Consider the following 22470-nt stretch of genomic DNA (forward strand, 5'->3'; position numbering starts at 1 on the left):
AAGTTATTACTTAAATGAAAAGTATTGTCATGTACTTACCTTACTTTTCCTTTCCAAATATTCTCCATCAATATTTCTTCCAATAATATTTCTGAACTCCTGACACTTCTGCATTACCATTTAAAACTATTATTTTTCATATTTATTTTCCATACTCATTACTAATGAAGTAATCACACTTTATATTTACTTATTAATATTATTTTCCTACACAGCATTTTTAATATAACTGTGAGTAAATCATTTAGGAGTTTGATTCTACCAAGCTAATTTAACTATCTGGAAGTTTATAATGTGATCCTCAGTAGCTTTCTAGTCTTTTTAGATTCTGATTCATAATCATTATCATGTACTATCCCTTCCCCTTATTTATTTACTCATTTTCAGACACTCTCTCTTGCCCTCCATGAGGGCTCTGTTTAATTAAAATTGTTTAGACTACTGTCTTTATTGTGTCATTCATATAATCATATAACTTCGCCGAAATACCTTTCTTCTTACAGTTCAGAATTTAGCAAATCATGTCCTTTTGCACTTTAAGCAATTATTTCTTCTACTAATTTTGTCTTCATCTGCAAAGATGAAGCCTACTGCAGATTTCTCTCAAAATCAGACGTAGAAAAAAATATGATTTACAATTTTTTAAAGAAATACAGAGAAGGCAGTGTGACACCAATAACATTATACAAATTAGGGTCTTCTAAAATAGTCTTCCCCCTACAAATTATAGAATGCACTTAAGGAGCTGGTCATATTGTTTACTGCTGGTGGTCTCCAGCACACAGTGAATTAACTCCCTTTTGTGCAAATTATGCATTAGAAAGTGAAGCTGTAAGCATTCAAGGCAATTTGTTCATAAACCAGCAGTAACACAGCAACATTTTATATAGAATCATTCTTTTTCTCCTTTTCCACCTTTTCAGTGCCATTCAGATATGTTTTATCAATTATTTAAGTTTTCACATTAAACTACATTATTAGCAACCTGTTCAATTTTCCTATAAATGACCAAATTCATTTATTGCAGGCTCTTAAATTCTGTGATTTTGCACACTGGCAAATAATTCCTTTTTTTTTTTTTTTTTTTCCTCCTTGCATATTCTTTTCATTTTGTCTTCCTGTATTTTCATTGTGTGCTAAATTAATCGCATTTCTCCCTTTGGATCTACTGTTGTCACTAGTCTTGATCACTCTTCCCTGTTTCTAAAAGATTAGCTTCTCTCACAATAAAATGTAGTAATTCTCCTTCCCCCACAGAACAATCCTATCACAAACACCAAATTCTATATCTTAACTGCCCTGCTTTAGAATTCACATCAATAATCTCTCTTTCTCTATTCGTACAACAGAAAGTCCTTTCATAGAATCATAGAATGCTTAAGGTTGGAAGGGACCTCTAGAGGTCATCTAGTCCAACCCCCCTGCACACGCAGGGTCACCTAGAGCACGTGGCACAGGACTGCGTCCAAGCGGGTTTGGAAGATCTCCAGAGAAGGAGACTCCACAACCTCTCTGGGCAGCCTGTTCCAGTGCTCTGTCACCCTCGCTGTCAAGAAATTTTTCCTTAAGCTCCTGTGGAACTTTTGGTGCTTCAGTTTGTGGCCATTACCTCTAGTTCTGTCGGTGGCCACCACTGAAAAGAGGCCAGCACCATCCTCCTCACTGCCTCCCTTGAGGTACTTATAGACACTGATCAGGTCCCCTCTCAGCCTTCTCTTCTCCAGGCTGAACAGGCCCAGCTCCCTCAGCCTCTCCTCATAGGGCAGATGTTCCAGGCCCCTGATCATCCTCGTAGCCCTGCGCTGGACTCTCTCCAGCAGCTCCACATCCCTCTTGTACTGTGGAGCCCAGAACTGGACACAGTACTCCAGATGTGGCCTCACCAGGGCTGAGTAGAGGGGCAGGATCACCTCCCTCAACCTGCTGGAGACGCTCTTCTTAATGCAGCCCAGGATCCCATTGGCCTTCTTGGCCACAAGAGCACACTGCTGCCTCATGGTCAACTTGTCGTCCACCATGATGCCCAGGCCTTTCTCTGCAGAGCTGCTCTCCAGAAGGTTGGTCCCTTGGAATATTATTTTCATTTTTTCTTTTTTTTTTTTTTCTTTTTTTTTTTTTTTCAATTTTATTGTGTATTTGTTTACATGAGTAATCCACCAATATGGTAGGATAAACAGAAATAATCTTGGTTGGCTCATGGAAAACATAAGCTTTAGAATGGATTAGTCAACTGTTTTGATGATGGTTAACTGATCAAATCAGATGAGGACAGAGAAGATGACTAGACTGCTAAAAGTAGGTCATTAGAAATTTTGATAAGATGGTTCTTAAAGGGGTGTGGGAACAGTTTGACTGGTGAGAAAACATTAATTTTATTTAGGTACTTGAATAAGGTCATGAATATGGAATAAAACAGGAAAATGAAGTTTGATGGCAAAATAAGATTCATTATTCTTTTGGGTTTTCTTAAGATTATGAAATAGCTAATTGCATTTTTTTTTTTAAAAAAAAAAAGGAAAAAAAAATGAAATGCTACTGAGTGGCTAAGGACAGGAGCGAGAGTAGAAGATAGTGAAGGAGCAGAACAGCTTGGGAAGCAAAGGATTGAACCAGTACAAAAGGAACATCTCCATGATGGTGACTTGGAAAAGATACACTGTGTAAAGTGTAAAGGAAAAACAAAAAAGAAAATGGAGATTAGTGGAAACTAAAAGCATGCTTGATGATTCAGAAGAGAATTGCAAAACATTTTTTCAAGCTTATTTAATTGATAACTATCTGGGCAAATATCTATGTGTCTCTTCCTGCTAAGATAGAAGATGTAAAGACTACTCTTTATGCCTGCATTAGTAAGTCCTGGGTTGCAGAAGGAGCAGATCTATGAATGAGAGCATTTAGCGCTGCTGACCAGATGCTTATGCAGGATGATTTTAGGATGTCTTCTTTCGGGATAATTCTGTCGCTCATACAGCATACTCACACCACTAATGGGCACATAGTCCATGGCAGAAGACTAAAATTAACCCAAAGGAAGGCAGCCTGAAAACAACTCTGTAAAGCGAACCAAGGTGCAGAACATGGAGGTGACTTGGGAACTGCACTCCTGAGCCGTACTAGTAAGCTGTCAGATATTCAGACAACCCCATGGGATTGCCTGAAAAATTCAAACCCTGGTGGGGTCAGAAATAAGTGCTTAACACCATGGCGATGATGACACCTTAAAACAGTTTGCATGGGATTTCAGTTGAACAAAACCTTTGAAAATGCTCATTTCCATTACCTAATTTAGTGAGATACTGACATTTTCAGTCCTTTCCTAGGCCTTCAGTTTTGACAATTCAGTCAAGTGAATTATAAATATTTGTAAGCAGGATACAAATGTCATGAAAAAGTTAGAGTGCCAGAAAAAACATTACCAGTACAAGATAAATTAAGGTTGATAAATCTACAACAGCTCCTAATTAATATTTTATCTCCAAAATCTCCCCAACAACAACAACAACAACAGAGAGACCCCCCACAAATACACCAAAACCATTTGCTTTTCCTCTAGCTTTAACAATTGCAGTATTTCAGCAAAAGCTGAAATATCAAAATGATACTGAGGTGAGAGATCATACTGTCAGTCACTGGTAAAAAAACTATGTTCATGATTCTCTGGAAAACAGACCACAGTGAATGTAATTATACTCACAAAAGCCTTTCTGTATATACTGTTGTAAGTAAATCTTTGAATAAAACCCTAACATCACTTTCTGCCAAACTCTGAATGAGCTTTTCTGATTAATTTAACTTTGAATATGCATTTTCTTCAGGCCTATATGATACTGACTCATTACTAAACAAAACATTTTAAAGCAATTTAGAATGACTAAATAGTAGATTATTTTTAAAAGGAATGAATAGTTTTTAGTTCAGTAAGGTTTTATCATCTACAATATTACTGTAATAACCAAGCACATTCATGAAAATAATGCAATACTCAATAAAAAGTGCTATTATGAAAGTAATATGCTGTTAGGGTACCCTCTGAACATAATGGTTGACACTGGCACTCTGCTTTGGAACACAGCACTAGAAATACAAGAAGTTTTCATAAAAGTGTTCATATTAGCCCTATATACAGTAATCCCAGTCAGGTGAGTTGGTTTGTAGTGGCATTTCTTTTATTTTTCTGGTTTTCACTTTTTTTTTTTTTTTTCTTTTCTTCCATTCCCTCCCTTTTCAGGAAAGGGAATTGATTTAGAAACCAAGATATTCTCCCTCTTTAAGCATGCTAATATATAGACAAGTATACAAAGAAATATCAGTTAACAACTTACATTTAGCTCATTAAAGGATACATTTTTTTAACCTTTCTAATCCAATCTCACTTGCTGTTATCTCTCTCAGGATATAACCCCACACTAGGCACCACCAAACCTGATGGCTTGGGCCTGAATAGGTATGAAGAGCACATTCTCTAATTTATTCTCTAAAAGTGGTTCCATTTGGACTACAACCATGGGAAGATGCATGAAAGCTTATAAGACTATTAATCATGCAGCATTAGTTTTCTGGGTACAGCAAAATCATTTATTTAACTTCTTCATATTTTCTTAAGTTCATATTTTACAATCAATATTTTTTCTAGTTTTAAAAAAGGAAGTCTTTGAAATAGTTTGGATAAAGTTTGTGATGTCTATACATCATATAAATTCATCATATAAATCATCATGTATCCAATCATGATGTGACCAATTTTAAATTCAGAATATAGCCAGTATAATTTATTTAGATAAACTTAAGCTTTTATCCAAAGTCAGGAAAAATCTGTTATAAAAACAGAAACATTGCTACAAGGAAACTAAGGAGTATATTATTAACGTATAGAAACCTACCTTTCTAGGCGCAGAATTTTCATCACAGACATTGCATAAATACATTTGTTTATCAGTTGTAAATAAACAGACTATGAAATCCAATCATCATCTAACTGTAGAAACAGTCTGTCTGGCCTCCAGGCTACTTGGATGAATTTCAGATGTTTCTTTCTGTTCTAGACTCGATGCATGTTGTAGATAATTCAAATGCTGCTGTTGCTATTCATGTAAAAGGTACATTATCTAAAAATTATAGTAGTCTATTTACTTATTTACCATTTCAGCTGCAAAGTACTTGTAGCCACTTTTTCCACTATTAACAATGTCTGCATAAATGTAAGAGCTACATGCTTTGTTCACTGCCGCTTTAACAGCACCACTTCTGACTATGCAAAGAATATCTCATTAAGCAGGGATGAAATTATAACTACTTAACAGAAATCAAGAAAAATCAACCTTACAGTTTCGCTTGCAGAATTAGGATAAAATGTATATGTCATGCATTATGGAACATGGAACAAGACTTTAAGGTACATAAATCCTGTATGTCCCTCCTAATAATAGAGCAATTGTTTTAGAATCAAGAATGACAGGGAGAGAAGAAATTGGGGTCACCTATTCACTGCTGTAACAAACACAGGAACCTGCCAACATGAAATTAAATCAGCACTAGCCAAGGTGAAAACCAAGAAAAGAGAGGTAGTTCACCATACCATTATGCCAGTCTCTTGCAACTCTGCTCACTTTGGAGAAGTTATAGCAACATCTGATCCAACAACTTTTGAAGTATTTTCTTTATTATGCTACCTGTACTTCAAACCAAACCATTCTATTACTTTTATTTTCCACTTTTTCCTCCACTGATCCATGTAAATATCCATCACTAACTAGCCAAGCTGTAACAGTACAACTTTTCTATTTATGGCTCTCCAATAAAAATTTCTCTACTCAGCAACATTTCTATTCAGCTCTTGGGTCTTTAGTTTCTTTGACCTCTTTGACAGGATTACCCTCCAGGATAGCCCGAATATTTCCGTTTCCGCTGAGAAACCAAGTTTCCAAAGCTTTGGCCTAACGCATGCTAACACTGACCTGACTTTCCCTAATGCTGCAGCGTGAAGAGCATTCTCACAATACATGCTTTTTGTCACTGGGGTGGCTGGAGAAGGTCTGAAAAATCAGCTAGGTCTCGCCAAAGTCTGACACACAACTTGTCTGTCAGCAGGAAGCGAGGAAAGAGCCCAGCAGGGAGCACCCTCCAGGAAGCTCTTGAGTTTCTACCCGAGAGAATCCAGCAAACACCTCGCTGCCTTCTTCCAACCTCCTTTCAGATGCAGCAACAAGACAAGCCAGGGGCAGGGCCACATTTAAGCTCCTTATTTCCACGTTTGGCCTAGTGTGCGCATGTGCTATGTAGCTTCTTCAAATATTTTTTTTTTCCTTCAAATGAAGGGCAAAATAAAGAATCTTCTTGAAATTGTCTGAAGTGGATTGACATTTTTCAGTGAAGACTGTTGTTAGTTTCACAGCAGGTTTAATTTTTAAATTTAATGTTCTGGCGCATATAAAAAGGAAAGCATCCTAGGGGGATAATAACTTTTAGCAATCAATTGATTGCATATAGCTGCTTTTTGCAGGTACAATCTCTTTAAGGAGGTTGTAAGATAGGAAAATTGCAGGCTTCAGATGTACAGATCATCTGAGTCTGCAAGATAACATTAATATCAGGGTAGCTTGCTGCTATGTTTTAGATTTATTTTTCATAATTGTTACGTTAAAGTAAATAAATCAGCAGCAAGTGGTCATTTGGTCAGAATGCATCACTTCCTTTTTTTTTTTTTTTTATTATTATCAGCCTAGCTTTTCAGTCCCTGAAATCACTTCAGAAGCAAACTTGTTTGTATGTTTGTAATTTAACTCAGAAAAAAAAAAGATAAACAACATTAATCTAGACTATTTTAGTTGCATAACTCTATTCAATCAACTAAGACTGCCTAATATTAATTATATACTTTGTCTAATATATTAATCATATAGTTACACACATTGTGTTTTTATATATATGAAAAAGATGATGCAGCAATACAACCCCAATTGAGACATTTTCTTCTTTTATTCCTGATTGTTTTTCTTACCAGAGATTTGACTGTAAAACCCAAAAGCAAAGGTAGCATCGAGGTACTCTGATTTATTCCCTTCCATATTACACAGCTGATAACCAACATGCATGTAAAAAAGCTAACTTTCATTTGTTAAGAAAAAGTCTCGAAAAAGTTAAATGAGCAGCTGAGTTATACACAGCAGAAAGGTAGTTACAAACAAACTGTATCACACCTATATTTTCCTAGTGATGTGCTCATACAGGGGTCATACTGGCAGACTACAGTTTTGCTCAAACTTTTCAAAATTATGTATTGAATAGAAAATTCCAGGCCTTAAAAGAAAAATGTGAAAGTTTGGGTAAGAGGAAACAGGAACATGAATACAAATGGAAAACAATCTTTGTTTGAACACTAACAAAACCTGTTAATATTCAAGTTTAGATTATCAGCCTCTTTACATGCTCCAAATAGGAATATCATCATTTTTCACGAGATTAAAAGACTGAATTGCAATCTCATCTTAAAAATTCAGTATGGCGTGTTTAGTCACAACAGTATAATCAAGATCATTTTTGAAAAGATTTCTTCAGTATTACTTTGAAGGTAATTTCATACCAGATTTCTTATAAAAATTTCCTCAGACAGGACATTTATTATACATATTAGAAAATATCATAAATATATACCTACATTCCTACAAAACATTTATATGGCATTATACACTTCATTATTTATAATGTTGTGGATTGATATTTAATTCATAAAATGAAAACATTTCAAAATGAGTATTAAAACAGAAAGAGTCTAAAGCTTTTACTAGAGTACGAGTGGGTGTTTTTTGCTTGATGTCATTTCACCTTCCACTTTGTCTTCAACACCAAAACGGGGAAACCTGAATACTTGCTACAATCCCAGAGATATTCTTTGCTTTAGTTAATAACAGCTCCTCTCAAAGATGATGAGGTAGCAATCCATTTACCCTCATTTATGAAAAGGGGTTTTCAAGAATAACAGTCATATTTCTAAGTTAGTACTTTTGAAGCCTATTAGCCTAAAAAAACAAGGGTTAATTTTAAACTTAAATTTATACAAAATGGATTATGGAATATAGGCAACATACCACCTTCAAAGTGGCTATGTTTCCACAATTTGGAAGGACATTGCAAATAATATATATTTTGCAAGTCCTTAAGACAATTCACAGACTGAACAGACATCTATAATGTCTGATCAGCCGCTTCCTGTAGAAGTTTCCTATGTTTCTATTACTACTAGAATAAGAGGCTGGATTCTGACTTTGGCACCTGCTGTTATTAGCCCAGTGTATAAGTAAAAATGAGATAGAAGATACCTCCAGACTAACTAAGCTCCGCAAGAAGTGTTAAAGGTCTCCTAGCAATGACTTTAATATAAGGTTGTCAATCAATCAGATTTCTATAGGAAAACCATGTGGGTACAGCAATTACAGTCTACAGATTCTAATTACAGACAATCAGTGAGACCTGTGTTATTAGAAATATATTGCTCCATTTTATCCAATTATTTCATCATAGATATACAATATAGGACATGAACCTGGATTTAAGAACTCAAGGTTTCTGGACTGTTCGAGCTTAATAAGGACAAAATAATCAGTCACAGATGCTTTCACTTAACATTCAAAAATACCCCATGGGAGAGTGAGATTTAATTTTATGGTCATCTGCCATTTTAATGATGTACTTGTTAAACTGCAGAACATCTCTGACCTACTTGCCCTGGTTATAGAAAACATACCAAACCAATCTGGGGACACATTTAGCTATACTAACTTCTATCACGAGCACGTAAATTATGTCCTTAGAATATGAACTACTGTTATATACACTCTCCCCACACCTTTCTTTTTCAATACAGATCCCTTCTGTTTAAGCGTGTTTTAAGACTTTCTTTTACTCCTAGTTACATATTTTTGCTTCCAGAGTCTTGAATTTTTTAACACATCTTTAAAGGTAATTAAACTGAAAGACTGAAGCACAAAGGTGCCTAGATTCATAATCAAAGATAGCAGAGACAGCACAAAACTCACATCTTCTGATCCTTAGTTCCCTATTCCAAACAAACAAGCAAGCAAATATTTATTGTGATTCCATATTTTTCCACTGAGATAAAAGTACTGAAGCTATCAACACTTTACAGATGTCTACATACTTCCATGCAGAGTCTCTGCAAACCATGCTGTGCTTCCTCCAAAATCCACTCATTCTGATACTATACTTCATTTATTCATATATAAATTACAATAGAGATCTCCATATGCTAGAGGTGATCATGAAGAACTGCCTCAAACCAGCATCAGTATGGCAAAAACTATCAGAACAGCATCTACAGGATGTGAAGCTGAGAGAAAAATCAACGGTAGAGAGGTGTTCAATTCAAAGGACAGTAAATCCCACAGCTGGTCAGAAGCTCAGATACCTCCTCCTTGCTCACACTAATTTGAACCTTCATACTTTTCTACTAGAATAAACTTAATTTCATTTGTGGGTAATAAAACAGTATAACCCCATCTAACTACCATTTCTACTCCATCCACATTAAATATTTCAGCTCAGTTTTGTATCAGCAGTTTAAAACAAACAAACAACTCCACTCCCTGTAAAACGTAGTAGCAAACATTATTTATTCTTCTACAACATGTTGTTGCTCCTAAGTTCGTCTTCTCACTAAACCTGATGGTAGGCACAACAGAGAATATTTCCACATAGCCATCTGTCTCCTTGGCACTTCACACCGAGAGACTTGCTGTCACTTTGCTGGTAATTTAGAACATCCCGTGTTATGTCACAGGCTGCTGACTGGTTGCCCTATCTTCCTCAGTGCCATTTTCCCTTAAATCTATTTTTGATATTGCACGGGGTTTGGATTTTAAGAAAATAATTCTAGATACCGTGTTTCAAATCACATGGTCATCAAAAAAGGAATAAAAAACCTGAAAAAGTCTGAAAAAAAAAAAAAAAACTCCTTCTGTAGCTGGAGAGGAAAATGTCATCAAGTTTATTACATTCTTTCTAGCACATCTTAGACATTCTCATTAGAGATAATCACAATGCTTGGGAGGGAGCCAGATGGACATGATGCTCAGATATACCAACTTGCAGAGAAGTTGAAACAAAACAGTAAAATGAGGCCACAACCATTTCAATTACTATGTTCCAATATGTCCTTTTAATTTACATCTCTCCCAGATTCCAGGATGCTGGGAAGATGAATCAGTATAGCTACTGTAAGCAGGTTACAGTCCCAGTTTCACAATAGTAAGTAGACTCTTGCCCAAGGCAAACATTTGGTTTGCCATATATTTAATTTAGTATTTTATTTTCAATCTTTTGTGCTTTAAATGTAGGTTTCTATTTGACACCTGAACTAAGACTAGGCTTAAAAGCCTTCCTCCACTTGAGCATTACAGAAGGAACATGTATGTACATATGCATACACACCTCAAGGAACCACAGTGTATTGAGAAAATGATTCTTTTTGTCAGTAGGTGGGCAAAAAAAAAAAAAAAAAAAAAAAAAAAAAAAAAAAAGGAGCATCCTGAAGATTATCCATTTTAACACGCAGAAAACAGTATTTCTCAGCATATTTCATCCCAAACTTTTCAGGTCTCAAGTTATTTACAATAATAAAATAGTTTTATTTACAAATAAAAATATTATAAGATTGCAAAATGCCCTGGTGGTACACAGACGATGTTTAGAGCAAGTGGTTGGAAAGTGATTCGAAAGAAATCCATTCAGAATCAAGTAATACAAAAGCAAGAGAAACAGAATTTGGAAGGACAGGAACGCCTTTTCCAACAAAATCTCTTGGAGTAGTACTGCCAGCCTTTGCAGAGAAAAACTAAATAATTCACATATTGAATTTAGATCATAAATAAATGAGCCACAAAATAACATTTACTCTGAAATACCAAGCTACTTGAAGAGAAAATGGAACAAAACATCAATTTCTAGCCTACTGTTAAAATAAATATGGGGTAGGGATCAAATCAATATTATCATCAATAGTTTCTGTTCTTGCCTAAGCAAATTGTAACCGGATATTTCATAGCCTATGAAACACTCAACAGAACTAATTCATATTTTCATGACTACCTTATATTTCTTACATTGAAAGAGTCGGGCATATCAAAGTGTAAGAGATCCAAGATCATTTGTTTCTTAGCATGAAAAAACACAGACAGGATACATTTAGCCTCATTGGTAAAAATGCAAAGGGAAATACTGACAAAATATCTTCTTTAACAGGATTTCATACATTCTCATGTATCACGTTCATAAATTGACAACAGGAAGTTCTCACCCGAAAAATAAATACTCAAAAGATTTTACAATAAATTACATCAAAATTGCATAAGAATTTGAATTAAAGCACACTGATTAGAAACTTGGGCTTGCCTTCCAACACCTTGGACTTCAATTAGTCTCTTAACACTCAAAGAACAAATGTAGCCCAGGAAAAAGTTCTAAAAGGGAGGGAGAAAACTAAAGAGAAGAAATTGCTTCACAAGACATTTAAGCAACTCCAAGATAAAGTTTCTCCAATTACAAGTAAAAATAACATTTATTACAAATCTTCAATATTTTTTTTTCCTCCTACAGTAATTTTTTAATGTGTAATTACAGGTAAATAACATTAGTGATTGAATCAATATGATTTGAGTAACTTATAATCATATTCATTCACTCTGAAGTCATTATTTCTGTCTTCATTGTTTTTACCATTTTGGAATGTATTTGATTTTTCCCAGTTTTCACTGAACCTGTATCTTCCACCACCAGCAAAAGTATTTAATTGTTATTAAGTCTTATTACAGTGTTCATACAAACAAACAGGGAAAAGAAATCAAGTAACAGAAAGCATCCTAACAAAACAATAAAGGTTTCTAATTCTCATTCTTTGTGTCTTTAAAAAAAAAAAAAAGGCAGCAAACCGTTTGGTTTATTTATTTATTTTGATTAATTAATTTATTTAATTTATTTATTGTGCTGCCAGTAATATCGATAATGCAAATCAGTTGAAAGAGGAAACACAGTCAAGAAAAGCTTCTTTACTAAGCTAGTTGAGATGCTGTGTGGAGAACATAGCAAATATCAAAAAAATACCAGTCCCCTCCACCAAAATCATGTGTGTTCAGACAGTATTTATAATTATCTTGCAAGTGCCTTGAACCTATTTTTGTGTTCAAGGAATTCTCTCCTTTGCCTGCTACTGCTTATCCTTCTTGAGCAGCAGTAACACTATTTTTGTGCTAAAATGATGCTCCTCTTGTTCGCCCATGCTCTTGCCTGATGGTATGGCACACCGTGCTTGGGATCGTAACTTACTCAGGCTATGCTTTGTGGCAAACTGTGGTTGTGCACTAAGTTTAAGTAGAAGACTAGAATTACTTCTTTATTTTCTGAAAATAAGAGTAGAAAATGTATAGAAAGTCACAGCATAATGGAGCCTGTGCAGAAACACAGTCTGATTACCCAGTGGATTCTGCAGACTCATCTCCCAGGCAGGCTCGCAGCCTGTGCTACCCCTAACCCACAGCACCCAGTCACAAACCAACCCCAGCACCTAGCCCTGCATCTGCTTGTATCCATGAAAAAGACTTACGATGAAACGAAGGCAAAATTTGCAAAAGTCAAACTTCTGAGACTAGGAAGCAAAAATCTGACAGGAAATAAAATGAACTGAAACATGAAACCACACACACACACAAATACCCCCATCACCCTACTTGCTTTTTTTCTGATTAACAATAATGGAAACTCATTTAATAAGTCTGTGACATTTGCTTCAAAAACCATCCGGGACCAAGAAATAAGCTGAGTGTCTAGCCTGCAGTCAGGCCTATTGCAACAAAAAAGAGAGACCATTTCTACACATCATAGTAATGTTTTTATACTCAGAGCTTCTCAATAATTTATTTTCTCTGGCATGCTGTTCAATATGTAAGTGATATCCTTGCAAAATCATTTCTAAATTATAGTAGGTCATTGAAAATATATCTTCTGATATGATACAATTATATCCCTTTTTAAATTGTAAATTTGGCTTCCTCTAAAAGAGCACACACACACACCAGAAAAAAAAAAAAGGCAGGCGAATGCTTCAGGGTTGCATATTAGCATCAGAAAACAAGACAAAGGTGATGAAGGCAATCTGCCATTTCATCTGATTAAAAACAGAAATTGTTACAATGTGATGACTTAGATTAAGTTACTGCTTTGGATGAAAACCAACTTGTTTAACAGGATCCTTTTGACTGCAAGGTGACATAAAGCCTAGAATTTAATTTCAACAAACATTAATGTTGTACTTTCTGGCCAGGCTTTTTTCTTTTTTTTTGAGCATAACCACTGGAATTATGGCAGATAGAGTTCGGCTTCTGCATCTGAAAACATTAACTTGCCAAAATTTATAAAGTATTTTTTTAATGAATCTCTATCTACTTTGCCTATTTATTTCCCAAATATTTCTCAGGCTAATTACACTACAGAATAATCTAATTGGTTGGAGAAATCACTTTAATCAGCTCACTATCCACTCTCATTTTAAAGTCGCCATGTTGATACTGTTACAGCTTTGTTTGTTTTTGAAAAATCCAATCCCCCAAAACGGGCAAACAAAATAATCAGGTCGCTAAGAAGTCTCTGAATAAGTTTCAGAATAATGTGCACACTTACAATGCAATCCGCTTATCTTGAGTAAACTTCTCAGACCTAAATTCTCCATCCCTGCATCCAGAAAAAAGTTCATTTTCTCTGTGTTTTACCCACACTGTGAGCACATTTACTCTACGCAGTCTACCTACACTATGTCATTACAGTAATGACTCACATTCTGGGTATCTCAAGGTTGTCATAAACCCTTTTTGAATAGCTCCACAGAGATCATCTTGTTCATTTCCAGCTGTGTCTCAGAGTATAGCAATACTATATTTTTGAAAGAATAAGCCCTTTGAATATACACTCTGAAGTGCACTCGACCCACTGAAAATTTTGTTGTGCATTCTTAGGTCACCAGCCCACTGTGATTCTGTCACCTGGGATCATAAAATGTGAAATTTAATCCTATGCATTCAATTGAGAATAAAACCTACTTCTTCACTTTATATTTTTAATATAGGAACACTGGCAGTTTACATCTTTTTTTCCTCTTTGTTTCAAATTTATTTTTATCATGCAACTTCAGGAATGAAAATTGATTGTTTTGGATTCTTATTCTACAGATATACTAAAATATTAGGTGCTTGGTAAACTAAGTGCCTGCGTAGTGGTTGGATTTATAAACTACTTACTGTGTGATCAAGATTAGAAACAGATGCAAAGAAGCTCCGTCTTCAGTTTGTGATCACTACCATACTGTGTAATTGGAATTCTCAACTGGGTGCATCAAAATGCAGAAACTATAAGAGCCCACGGAAGAGTGTGGCAAACCTACCCTTCCCGTTTCAATGAGCAACTTACGCACAACAGAGTAGCACGAGGAGTTGGGAGCTGCAGCCACCCCAGCTTGCTCTGAAACCCAAAGCAGTAGAGCCCGCTCAGACTGGCAGAACTGGTCAAAGCGACTCAGTGCTCTAACTAACAACCTCTGCTTCGTGAGTTTACGGCTCAGACAGCACCGCGCCGATGCCACTGTCTTGCTTTTGGGACCTGACCTAGAATTTCAGCATGCTGTGCAGGACTCCACGGGGATACAGCAGTGCAGGCTACCATTTATCCGTTTGCTACGTGCCCCATGAAGATGGAGTTTTGTCTTATAATCAAATCTTACAACATATAATACACTTGGATTGTGCAGGAATTGAAAATATTCTTTACATTTTTTAAAAATGATTTATTTTAAAATGTTTTAAATAGCTATGCAAATGCATGAAGTTATGACAACTAATGATTATTCTGGGACAATCAAACACACCTTATTCACACTTTGAGATGAAATTCACCCTCATGTGAAACTACATTAGCATACTGAGGCTGAAGCAGAACAGCTCTCACTCACACATGAGAGCCAACGGTAATGATTAAGTGCTGGGAGAGAAATTTTGAAAGTGAACATTTTTCTTCCCTTCCCAGCACTGCCCTTTAACTGATGGCTAGCTGGCTATTTCAAACACTTACCCTTTTACAAATCCTTCAGAAGTCCTGAAGAGGAGATGCTGTCTGTTCACATGCACATTTGGAGATTGTGATTATATTTTCCCTGATGGAAATCTCAAGTTTATTTAAAGATTATATGGTTATGCCAAGGAACTATCAATACACATGCCTAAAACCATCTTGATTAACTTTTAGTATTCAGACAATTCTTTCATGTAATACCTAGTGTTTATTTAATGAATAATACATTATTCTATAAAATATATCTCCTGTGTAACACCTAAGTCTATTAGAAAGGTTAATAGAGCTTTTTATAACACTCCGGCTTATGACAGAGTAAAAATGCTATTCTGAGAAACAGAAATGTCAACACATCTCTAAAGACATAAAATGACACAAAATGAAATGTTACCAACTGCCGAGTCTGAAGACAGTTTTCATTAAGGTAAGGGATGAAACAAACAATAGGGCAAATCAGCGTAATAACAGCATAATAAACTACCTCATCAAATTTATGGAATGCTTTTTAAACTCCTTAGTTTCTACAACATTGTTCATTTCCTGTTTGCAACAAGAATTTCTAAGAGGCCAAAAACAGAGGTCCACAAAGGGTGATCGTATTCCTAGAACTTTCAAGAAATGACTGAGTATTTAATGACTATCTGCACTTCTCCATCTTTTGGCATACTAGAAGTGTTGCACAAAACATCATTTTTTACTCATTTTACAGAACATCCTTGCAATGAATGCAAATTTAACTTAGAGATTCTGTAATCTGACATGTGTGTGTGTGTATATGCATATAATGTATTCTTAGGTTGCTTTTCAGCTAACTGACATCTAAGGCCTAACATCTGTAGACAACAGCATAGCCCAAGGTGTTGTGCTGCAAGAAAATACAAAATGCACTAGCTCACACACTCAAATACTCAGACAAAAACCCACTGAAAGCAGTTTTCCAGAAACAGAGTAATCAGATTTCAGTGAAAAACTGTTGTACGTTTTTATTACTGGCTCAGTACTGGATCTCTGAGATGTCAGGAACAGACCTCGGTATTGGAATCCGGGATGCAAGAGGACCGTAACCATCAGACTTGGTTTACAATAGGAATTTTCATGCTGTTTACTTTTTGAAGTCCTGGACCAGTTTCTTATACCTACTTTGAACTCCATGTGGCCAACAACAGTTATGCAGTAGGTATCTTTAATCATAATACAGATACTTCTTCAAGAAGATGTAGTACATCTAAGTGGTCAATGTTGCTTATGAAGACAGCTATTTTGTGATTTTTCTGAAAAAGTGCATATCAACTACAGGAGTAGACATGAGAAGATGAATACCGTTTTTGTTCTTTCAAAACGGTTGCTATAAAACATGCAAAATACATTCCTTCACACCCGATTATGTCACTATAATGACCATTTTCCTAGCAGACATTCAGAAAAATGTGAAAGCCAACCTGGCCCTTTTCCTTTATTACTATGAGCTAATCAAAACAAAGTCTCAGCCAAATGGAACAGACCAGTTAATAAAGCCTCAACTATTTCACTACAGAAGAGCTCTACCTGAAGCTCATACTTCCGTGCTCATTTCAAATTCCTAATTTCTAGTAATGAGCATGGATGACTTTTTTCACTCTGTGACAGAAATGGCATCAGAAAGGAGAAAAAAAGACAAACGATGAAGGTAATGTCTTTTGCTTGATGCAACTAGTCATTATAATGGAAAACAATGGGAAAACATTTTGAGAGACAAATCTGTACTAAGACACTTAATCCAATTTTTCATTACCTTGAACACAGAAGAAAATTTCATTTCTGTAAGATAAGCACAATACGTGAAAGTATTTTTAGAGACAGACAAAAATCAATTTGAAGGAGTATGGATATGTACAAACACAGATGTCTGTACAGGTTCCAGGACAAAGTGTTTTACTCTAGCCTGTTTTCTATCAATGGCCATGATCGTGACTAGTTCCACAGAGTAACGTTCTTCCTCCTTCTAGGAAAGGAATTATGAAATGGACTACTGAAGCATTGACAAATAATAATAATAAAATCTCTGTATAGCTTCTGTATAATTCTTCCCTAAGTGGGAATGAATGGATATGAATGGATCAGACCCTGGGAAAGGGACACTGATAGGCCACCAGGCTAATTGTTATTCTGGTGAACAATGCTCAGATAAAGTAGTTATTTTTAACTTAGATTCTCATGACAGATTTTTCTTAGCATCAGCTCACTTTTCAAACACACAACACGAGTGAACGGTAGGGAGCTACAGAGCACGAGGGGCAGCAGTTATGCAATCCTGCTGGTTTAGTTCTTCCCAATGAAAAGGACAGGACACACTGCATGTCCACAGCCACCTTTCCACAGAGAATACAATCAAAAACTATTTTGAAATCCTGCAACACTTTCCTCAGGTCACAGATATGCTTCCTTAAAGGCTCAGCAGATAAGCACATTTAGTACACTAAAATCATACATTGTGAATGATCCCATCACTGCTGGAGACTACCAGTCTACCACTACTACTATCATATATAAGTATCTATTAATAATGCAGATGCACTACTGCAAAAAAAAAAAAAAAAAAAAAAAAAAAAAAACCACTCTGGATTGTTCATCAAATATGTGCTTTACCTTTGAAAAAGAAAGTTAATATAAAATTTATAAATCTGTGATTACCACTACTATTTTTCCTAGAGAAAGTCATATTTTGTAAGTTTTTTAGGCCACAAAGATTTTTACTTAGATCGGTGGAAGTGCTTCTGGCAAAAAGATGGAAACTTCTGGGGAAGTAGTACAAGTCTATAGCTTCAGTGTTTTGATCTGCAACACTAACTGAACCTGGGTGATCCTGAAAAGCATTAAATTGCTGTGATTTTAAAATGTCTATTGATGATTACTAAGATATGGTGATTTTGGTATGACACGTAGTTGTCTAAAATATTCATTTTTTCCTCCAAAGATTTTATATATTCTTATTAATATTTTACACAACAGAAAATAAAATATCTTTCCTTCTTCCCAGAGTAAAAATCAACTTGTAGTAAAACCAACTTTGCCCTCCAAATTCATCTTTGTTTTCTCACTAGCTTTACACTCTGCCAGCTGGTTTGCTTAGAGCAATAAGCTGTTGAATTAGATGACATGTTTTTAAATACGTCAGTCTAGCACAGCAGTTTTGAATAGCTTCACAATGCACAGATGCCTAAAATGACTTCAGAATAATATTAATAATAAATGGCAAAAACAGGAGATTACAATTGTATATGTCAAGTCCACAAGTGACAGATACACATTTTCTCACAGCAGCTATTGTTGTTTAATTAGCATTTTAATTAGTCTTGAAATGCAATTTCAGATTCCTATAGCATTTGGAATCATATTAGACAATTACAGGTTAATATGAATAAAGCATCTACCTGAACTTGGAGCTAAATTAAATGCGCAGAGATATGTAATCCCTAGCTAATAGTGAATACGGAGAATCTGTGCCATAGGAAGAGCTTTGCTTCCTGAGCTATCAGAGTTTTACTTATCCTAGAAAAACAGTCCATAAAGACGCAACCCTGGGTAACAGGAAAGCTCAGGAGCTCTGTAGCACCCATCTCTAGGATTCCCACTGTACAGAGAAAAAAAAGAAACTTTCAGATAACCTGACGCACTATTGGGTTTAGAGAGGTTTAAAGATGATCATGAAACTATTTTGACATTTCCCCTGTACATTTTCATTAAGTCCCAATTAGTTTCCAGGGTGCTAGTTAAATTCTTTGTACATCTAAAACATTAATGCAAATTTACACAATTGGAAATACTGTGGACTATGTACTGCACTACTTTTTTTTTTAAAGAAAAAAAGCCTTATAAGCAAAGAAAATATGCATTTCTTTCTCTAATAGCACAGTATTTCAAAAATAAAGTTTAAATTTAAACAAGAATATATATATCAAAATAAAGCAGACTGTGTCTTTACTATGTCTTTAGATTCATTACACCTATATAGTATTTTCCAGTTGAATAGATCAACTTTAATTAAAAAAAAATCATTTATGACAACCACACATGTTTATGGCATTTGCTGGCCTGTATAAAAAGCCTCTTCTGAATAATTTAATACAAATGAATGACAATGTTAGATATCATGCAATACACAGGGAGATTCTTTTATTAGTTCACCACAGCAAAACAACTAAATCAGCTCCACAAACCAGTCTTTTTGGTGGATTCGTTTTTTTCCTCCAAACTTCACCGGATCACAAAGATAATTGCTTATTAGCTGTGGAGGCCATCCTGATTACTTAGGTCAACTGATTTCAAAACTAATTCCAAAAAAATGACTCAGTCTTTGCAATTATGATACTTCTTGGGATTCACGCACGTTCAGCACGGCCGCTAAGTTCCAGCTCGAGTGGTTGCAGCTCTCATGCAATTATATACATTGCATGTTCCTACTTTCTGTTCACCACAGCAAACGCAGTGCTGCATTTCTTAATGCACATGATTGCCAAAGGCAATGGGAAAAATCTTGTGGTTTATCGTGAAGGAAAATAATTACGCTGCTGATAACTGCTACACACAAATGAGGCCTACGGGTCTATTTGGGGAACTTAATCAGCTCCTGTAAAATGTAAATATGCATTTAAATCCTTCAGTGTGAAATACTGATTCACTTCCATTACTGATCAGCTATCCCAAAAGAACCATTTTTGAACTCAGTGTCATAGCTGTAAACTCCAAATCCATCTATTTTTAAATAACAGTTAAGTAAGTAAAATCAAAATGTAGCCTATCAGCTTCCTTAACTGACTGTAAATCAGAAGCAAATTTTCCCAAGATAATTAAAATGCTATTGAATGAGTAAAATGGACAGCTTCACCTCAAGAATTTTAGATAATGATAAAAACAGGGAATACTTTTCCTTCTATTCTATTTAACAAACTCAGCATTTTATTGATCACCTTTTAACTAATACCCAATTCTGGTCAAAACTTAAAGCATCACTAAATTATCTTTAAGATATACTGAAAGTGCCACATGTAGAAAGCATAGGTTTCCCTACCCTAAAGTAGGCTTTACCTGAAATATTCAAGATAACATGATATATCTATTAAAGAGGTACCTCAGTCAAGAAGAATGTTTGGAATTGTATTTTTCAGACTGCTAATTCTCACAATCAGCTCCTAAAGCATCTTGGGATTAAACAAAGCTGAGATGAAGGAGAAAGTTGGCGGCTAAGAGACTAATAAAAGGCCTGTCTCTCTCTCCATTACTTCCTGCACTCAATGAAAATTCAACTAGAGAATAAATATAACTCAGGACAACACGGACCCATTGATAAAACTGGCAAATTGTTCAAAGTTGTTGATCTAGGCTAAAGAACTGCCCAGACATGTGCTAAAACGGAGGCGCAGCTTATACAGCCTCCAAGCAAGACAGATAAACAACCTTTTAAAGGTGGTGATCTCGGAGAAATATCGACTTACTAAATCACAATTTGAAAGTCTTTGTTTTTGGCTCCTACTTAGGGCTCTCAAACTTCGAAGGCTTTAAATACAAATAACACTATGATGTATTTGTCCTGCATTTGCTTATTTTTCAGGTAATGAATATTTAGTACACAAGATTTTGAATAAGCTGAGAACTGTAAATATTGTTTAAAGGAAATTTGATAACATTTAGCAAATGACCATTCAGTAACTGAAAGATCAGTAAAGTCTAAATCATCATCTTTAGCCGCTGAAGTTCATCTAAACCCCATTCATTTTTCATTCTACCTTATAAAAAGATTCACATACAGATATCAGTATCTGGACTTCAGAGTTATACCAACTGAACTAAATCAATAGGGATCGCTCCAGTGCGCTAAAAAAGGATGTCTCTATTAAAAGATTTTAATATACTGCTTACAAAATTTCCATAAATGAATTAGGAAAGTAATGTTGCAAAGTATATTAGAATACAGATTCTCATTGACATTTTTAAGCCAGGCTCCTAAATCTTTTGTGAATTGCCATGGATACCAGCTCCAGAAATACAATACAGATGAAAAGAAGGAAATGCCAGTTCTCAAAGAATAAAACAATCTTTAGTCTGTTGTCAAATACCACCTAATCCTTAGAAATGCAGATGTACAGACAAAAAGATACTACATTAATTTTTAGCTTATCACTTTTGCAGCACTGTCTCTTACAGTTTCTTATTATAAATAATTCAAAAGATGTAAAGAAGCAAGAAAAAGAAATTGGCAATAATTGTTTCAAGGAGAGAGAAGTTCAGTCATGCAAACTAAAATATATCTGCTGGTTGTATACGGAAATACTAAAGATGAATGCCATAGATAAGCTTGAACTTTAAAATGTTATCAATAAAATTAATAACATTCACTGAATTTTTCAAGCAAATTTCTCATAATGAGATTAGTAAATTCTGAATTATTCCCTCATTAAAGAAGTCATCCAAGTTTATTTCCCAACCCCATCTTCAATTCAAGTTATAAAAATAGATTTAAAAAGGAAAAATAAATTGAAGAAATAGCTCAATACCACAATTAAAATAATGGTGACAAAAGTCTGCTTACTTTGCAGAATGATGATTATATATTTATCACTACCAAAAATTATATTTCTAATAGAATTCAGCTTTACTCAAAACATATAATTATATACCAGAACTATAATTAGCAGATGTCCTTACTTTGTTAAAAACAATGAAAGTAATTGCCCTTTTTCTAAAGAGAATGAAAACTTTGTATATGAGTCTTTGAGCAACTTTCAGAATATTAACCCTGTTAATAGCATGATACTACATTACATAAAATAATGAGTGGTAAATTTTACTCTTAATGTTAATAACTGTCCAAAGACCGCCTGTGCAGAGCTCTTGCATATTCATCAATAGTGTCTTTTCAAAATGAAAATATCAACAATACTAAAAAAAACAAAGATAAACAAAGATCTACAAAAAAAAAAAATCTATTCCTTCGCAATGGATGTCAACAATACTCTTAACTCATTTTTACAACAATACACTGATAATTCCATAATGTTCAGGAACTGAATTCAGTGGCTGACTATGCAAAACCCTCTAGTTGTCCAATTCTGACATCCGATACTTACAATCGATAAGAATCCAGGATTCTCCCAGTTTAAATAAAAAATAAAATAAAAATTTTAAAAGTCTCTCCTCTGGCTCCCCGTGTTTCATACTAGCATATTCTACTCCTTTCTCACTTATCATACAGTCTGCCAAGACTATTTGAGATTTTGGCACGAGCATGAAATGGAGACACTTCTGTTCCAGAGTCACATCTAAAATCTTCAGGATGTGATACACACACTCATGCAGCTATCATCTATCAAG

General features: G+C 35.1%; 1 protein-coding gene across 1 annotated transcript in view; it reads right to left on the reverse strand.

Moving 5' to 3' along the window:
• ZNF804A (zinc finger protein 804A) overlaps positions 1 to 22470 on the reverse strand; it is a 126229-nt gene that overhangs the window by 58979 nt on the left and 44780 nt on the right. The window lies entirely within an intron of this gene.

The sequence above is a fragment of the Tinamus guttatus genome, unplaced genomic scaffold (genome assembly GCF_059628265.1).
Source record: "Tinamus guttatus ecotype Peru unplaced genomic scaffold, ASM5962826v1 Tinamus_guttatus_pri_ptg000260l, whole genome shotgun sequence".
Taxonomy (NCBI): Eukaryota; Metazoa; Chordata; class Aves; order Tinamiformes; family Tinamidae; genus Tinamus; species Tinamus guttatus.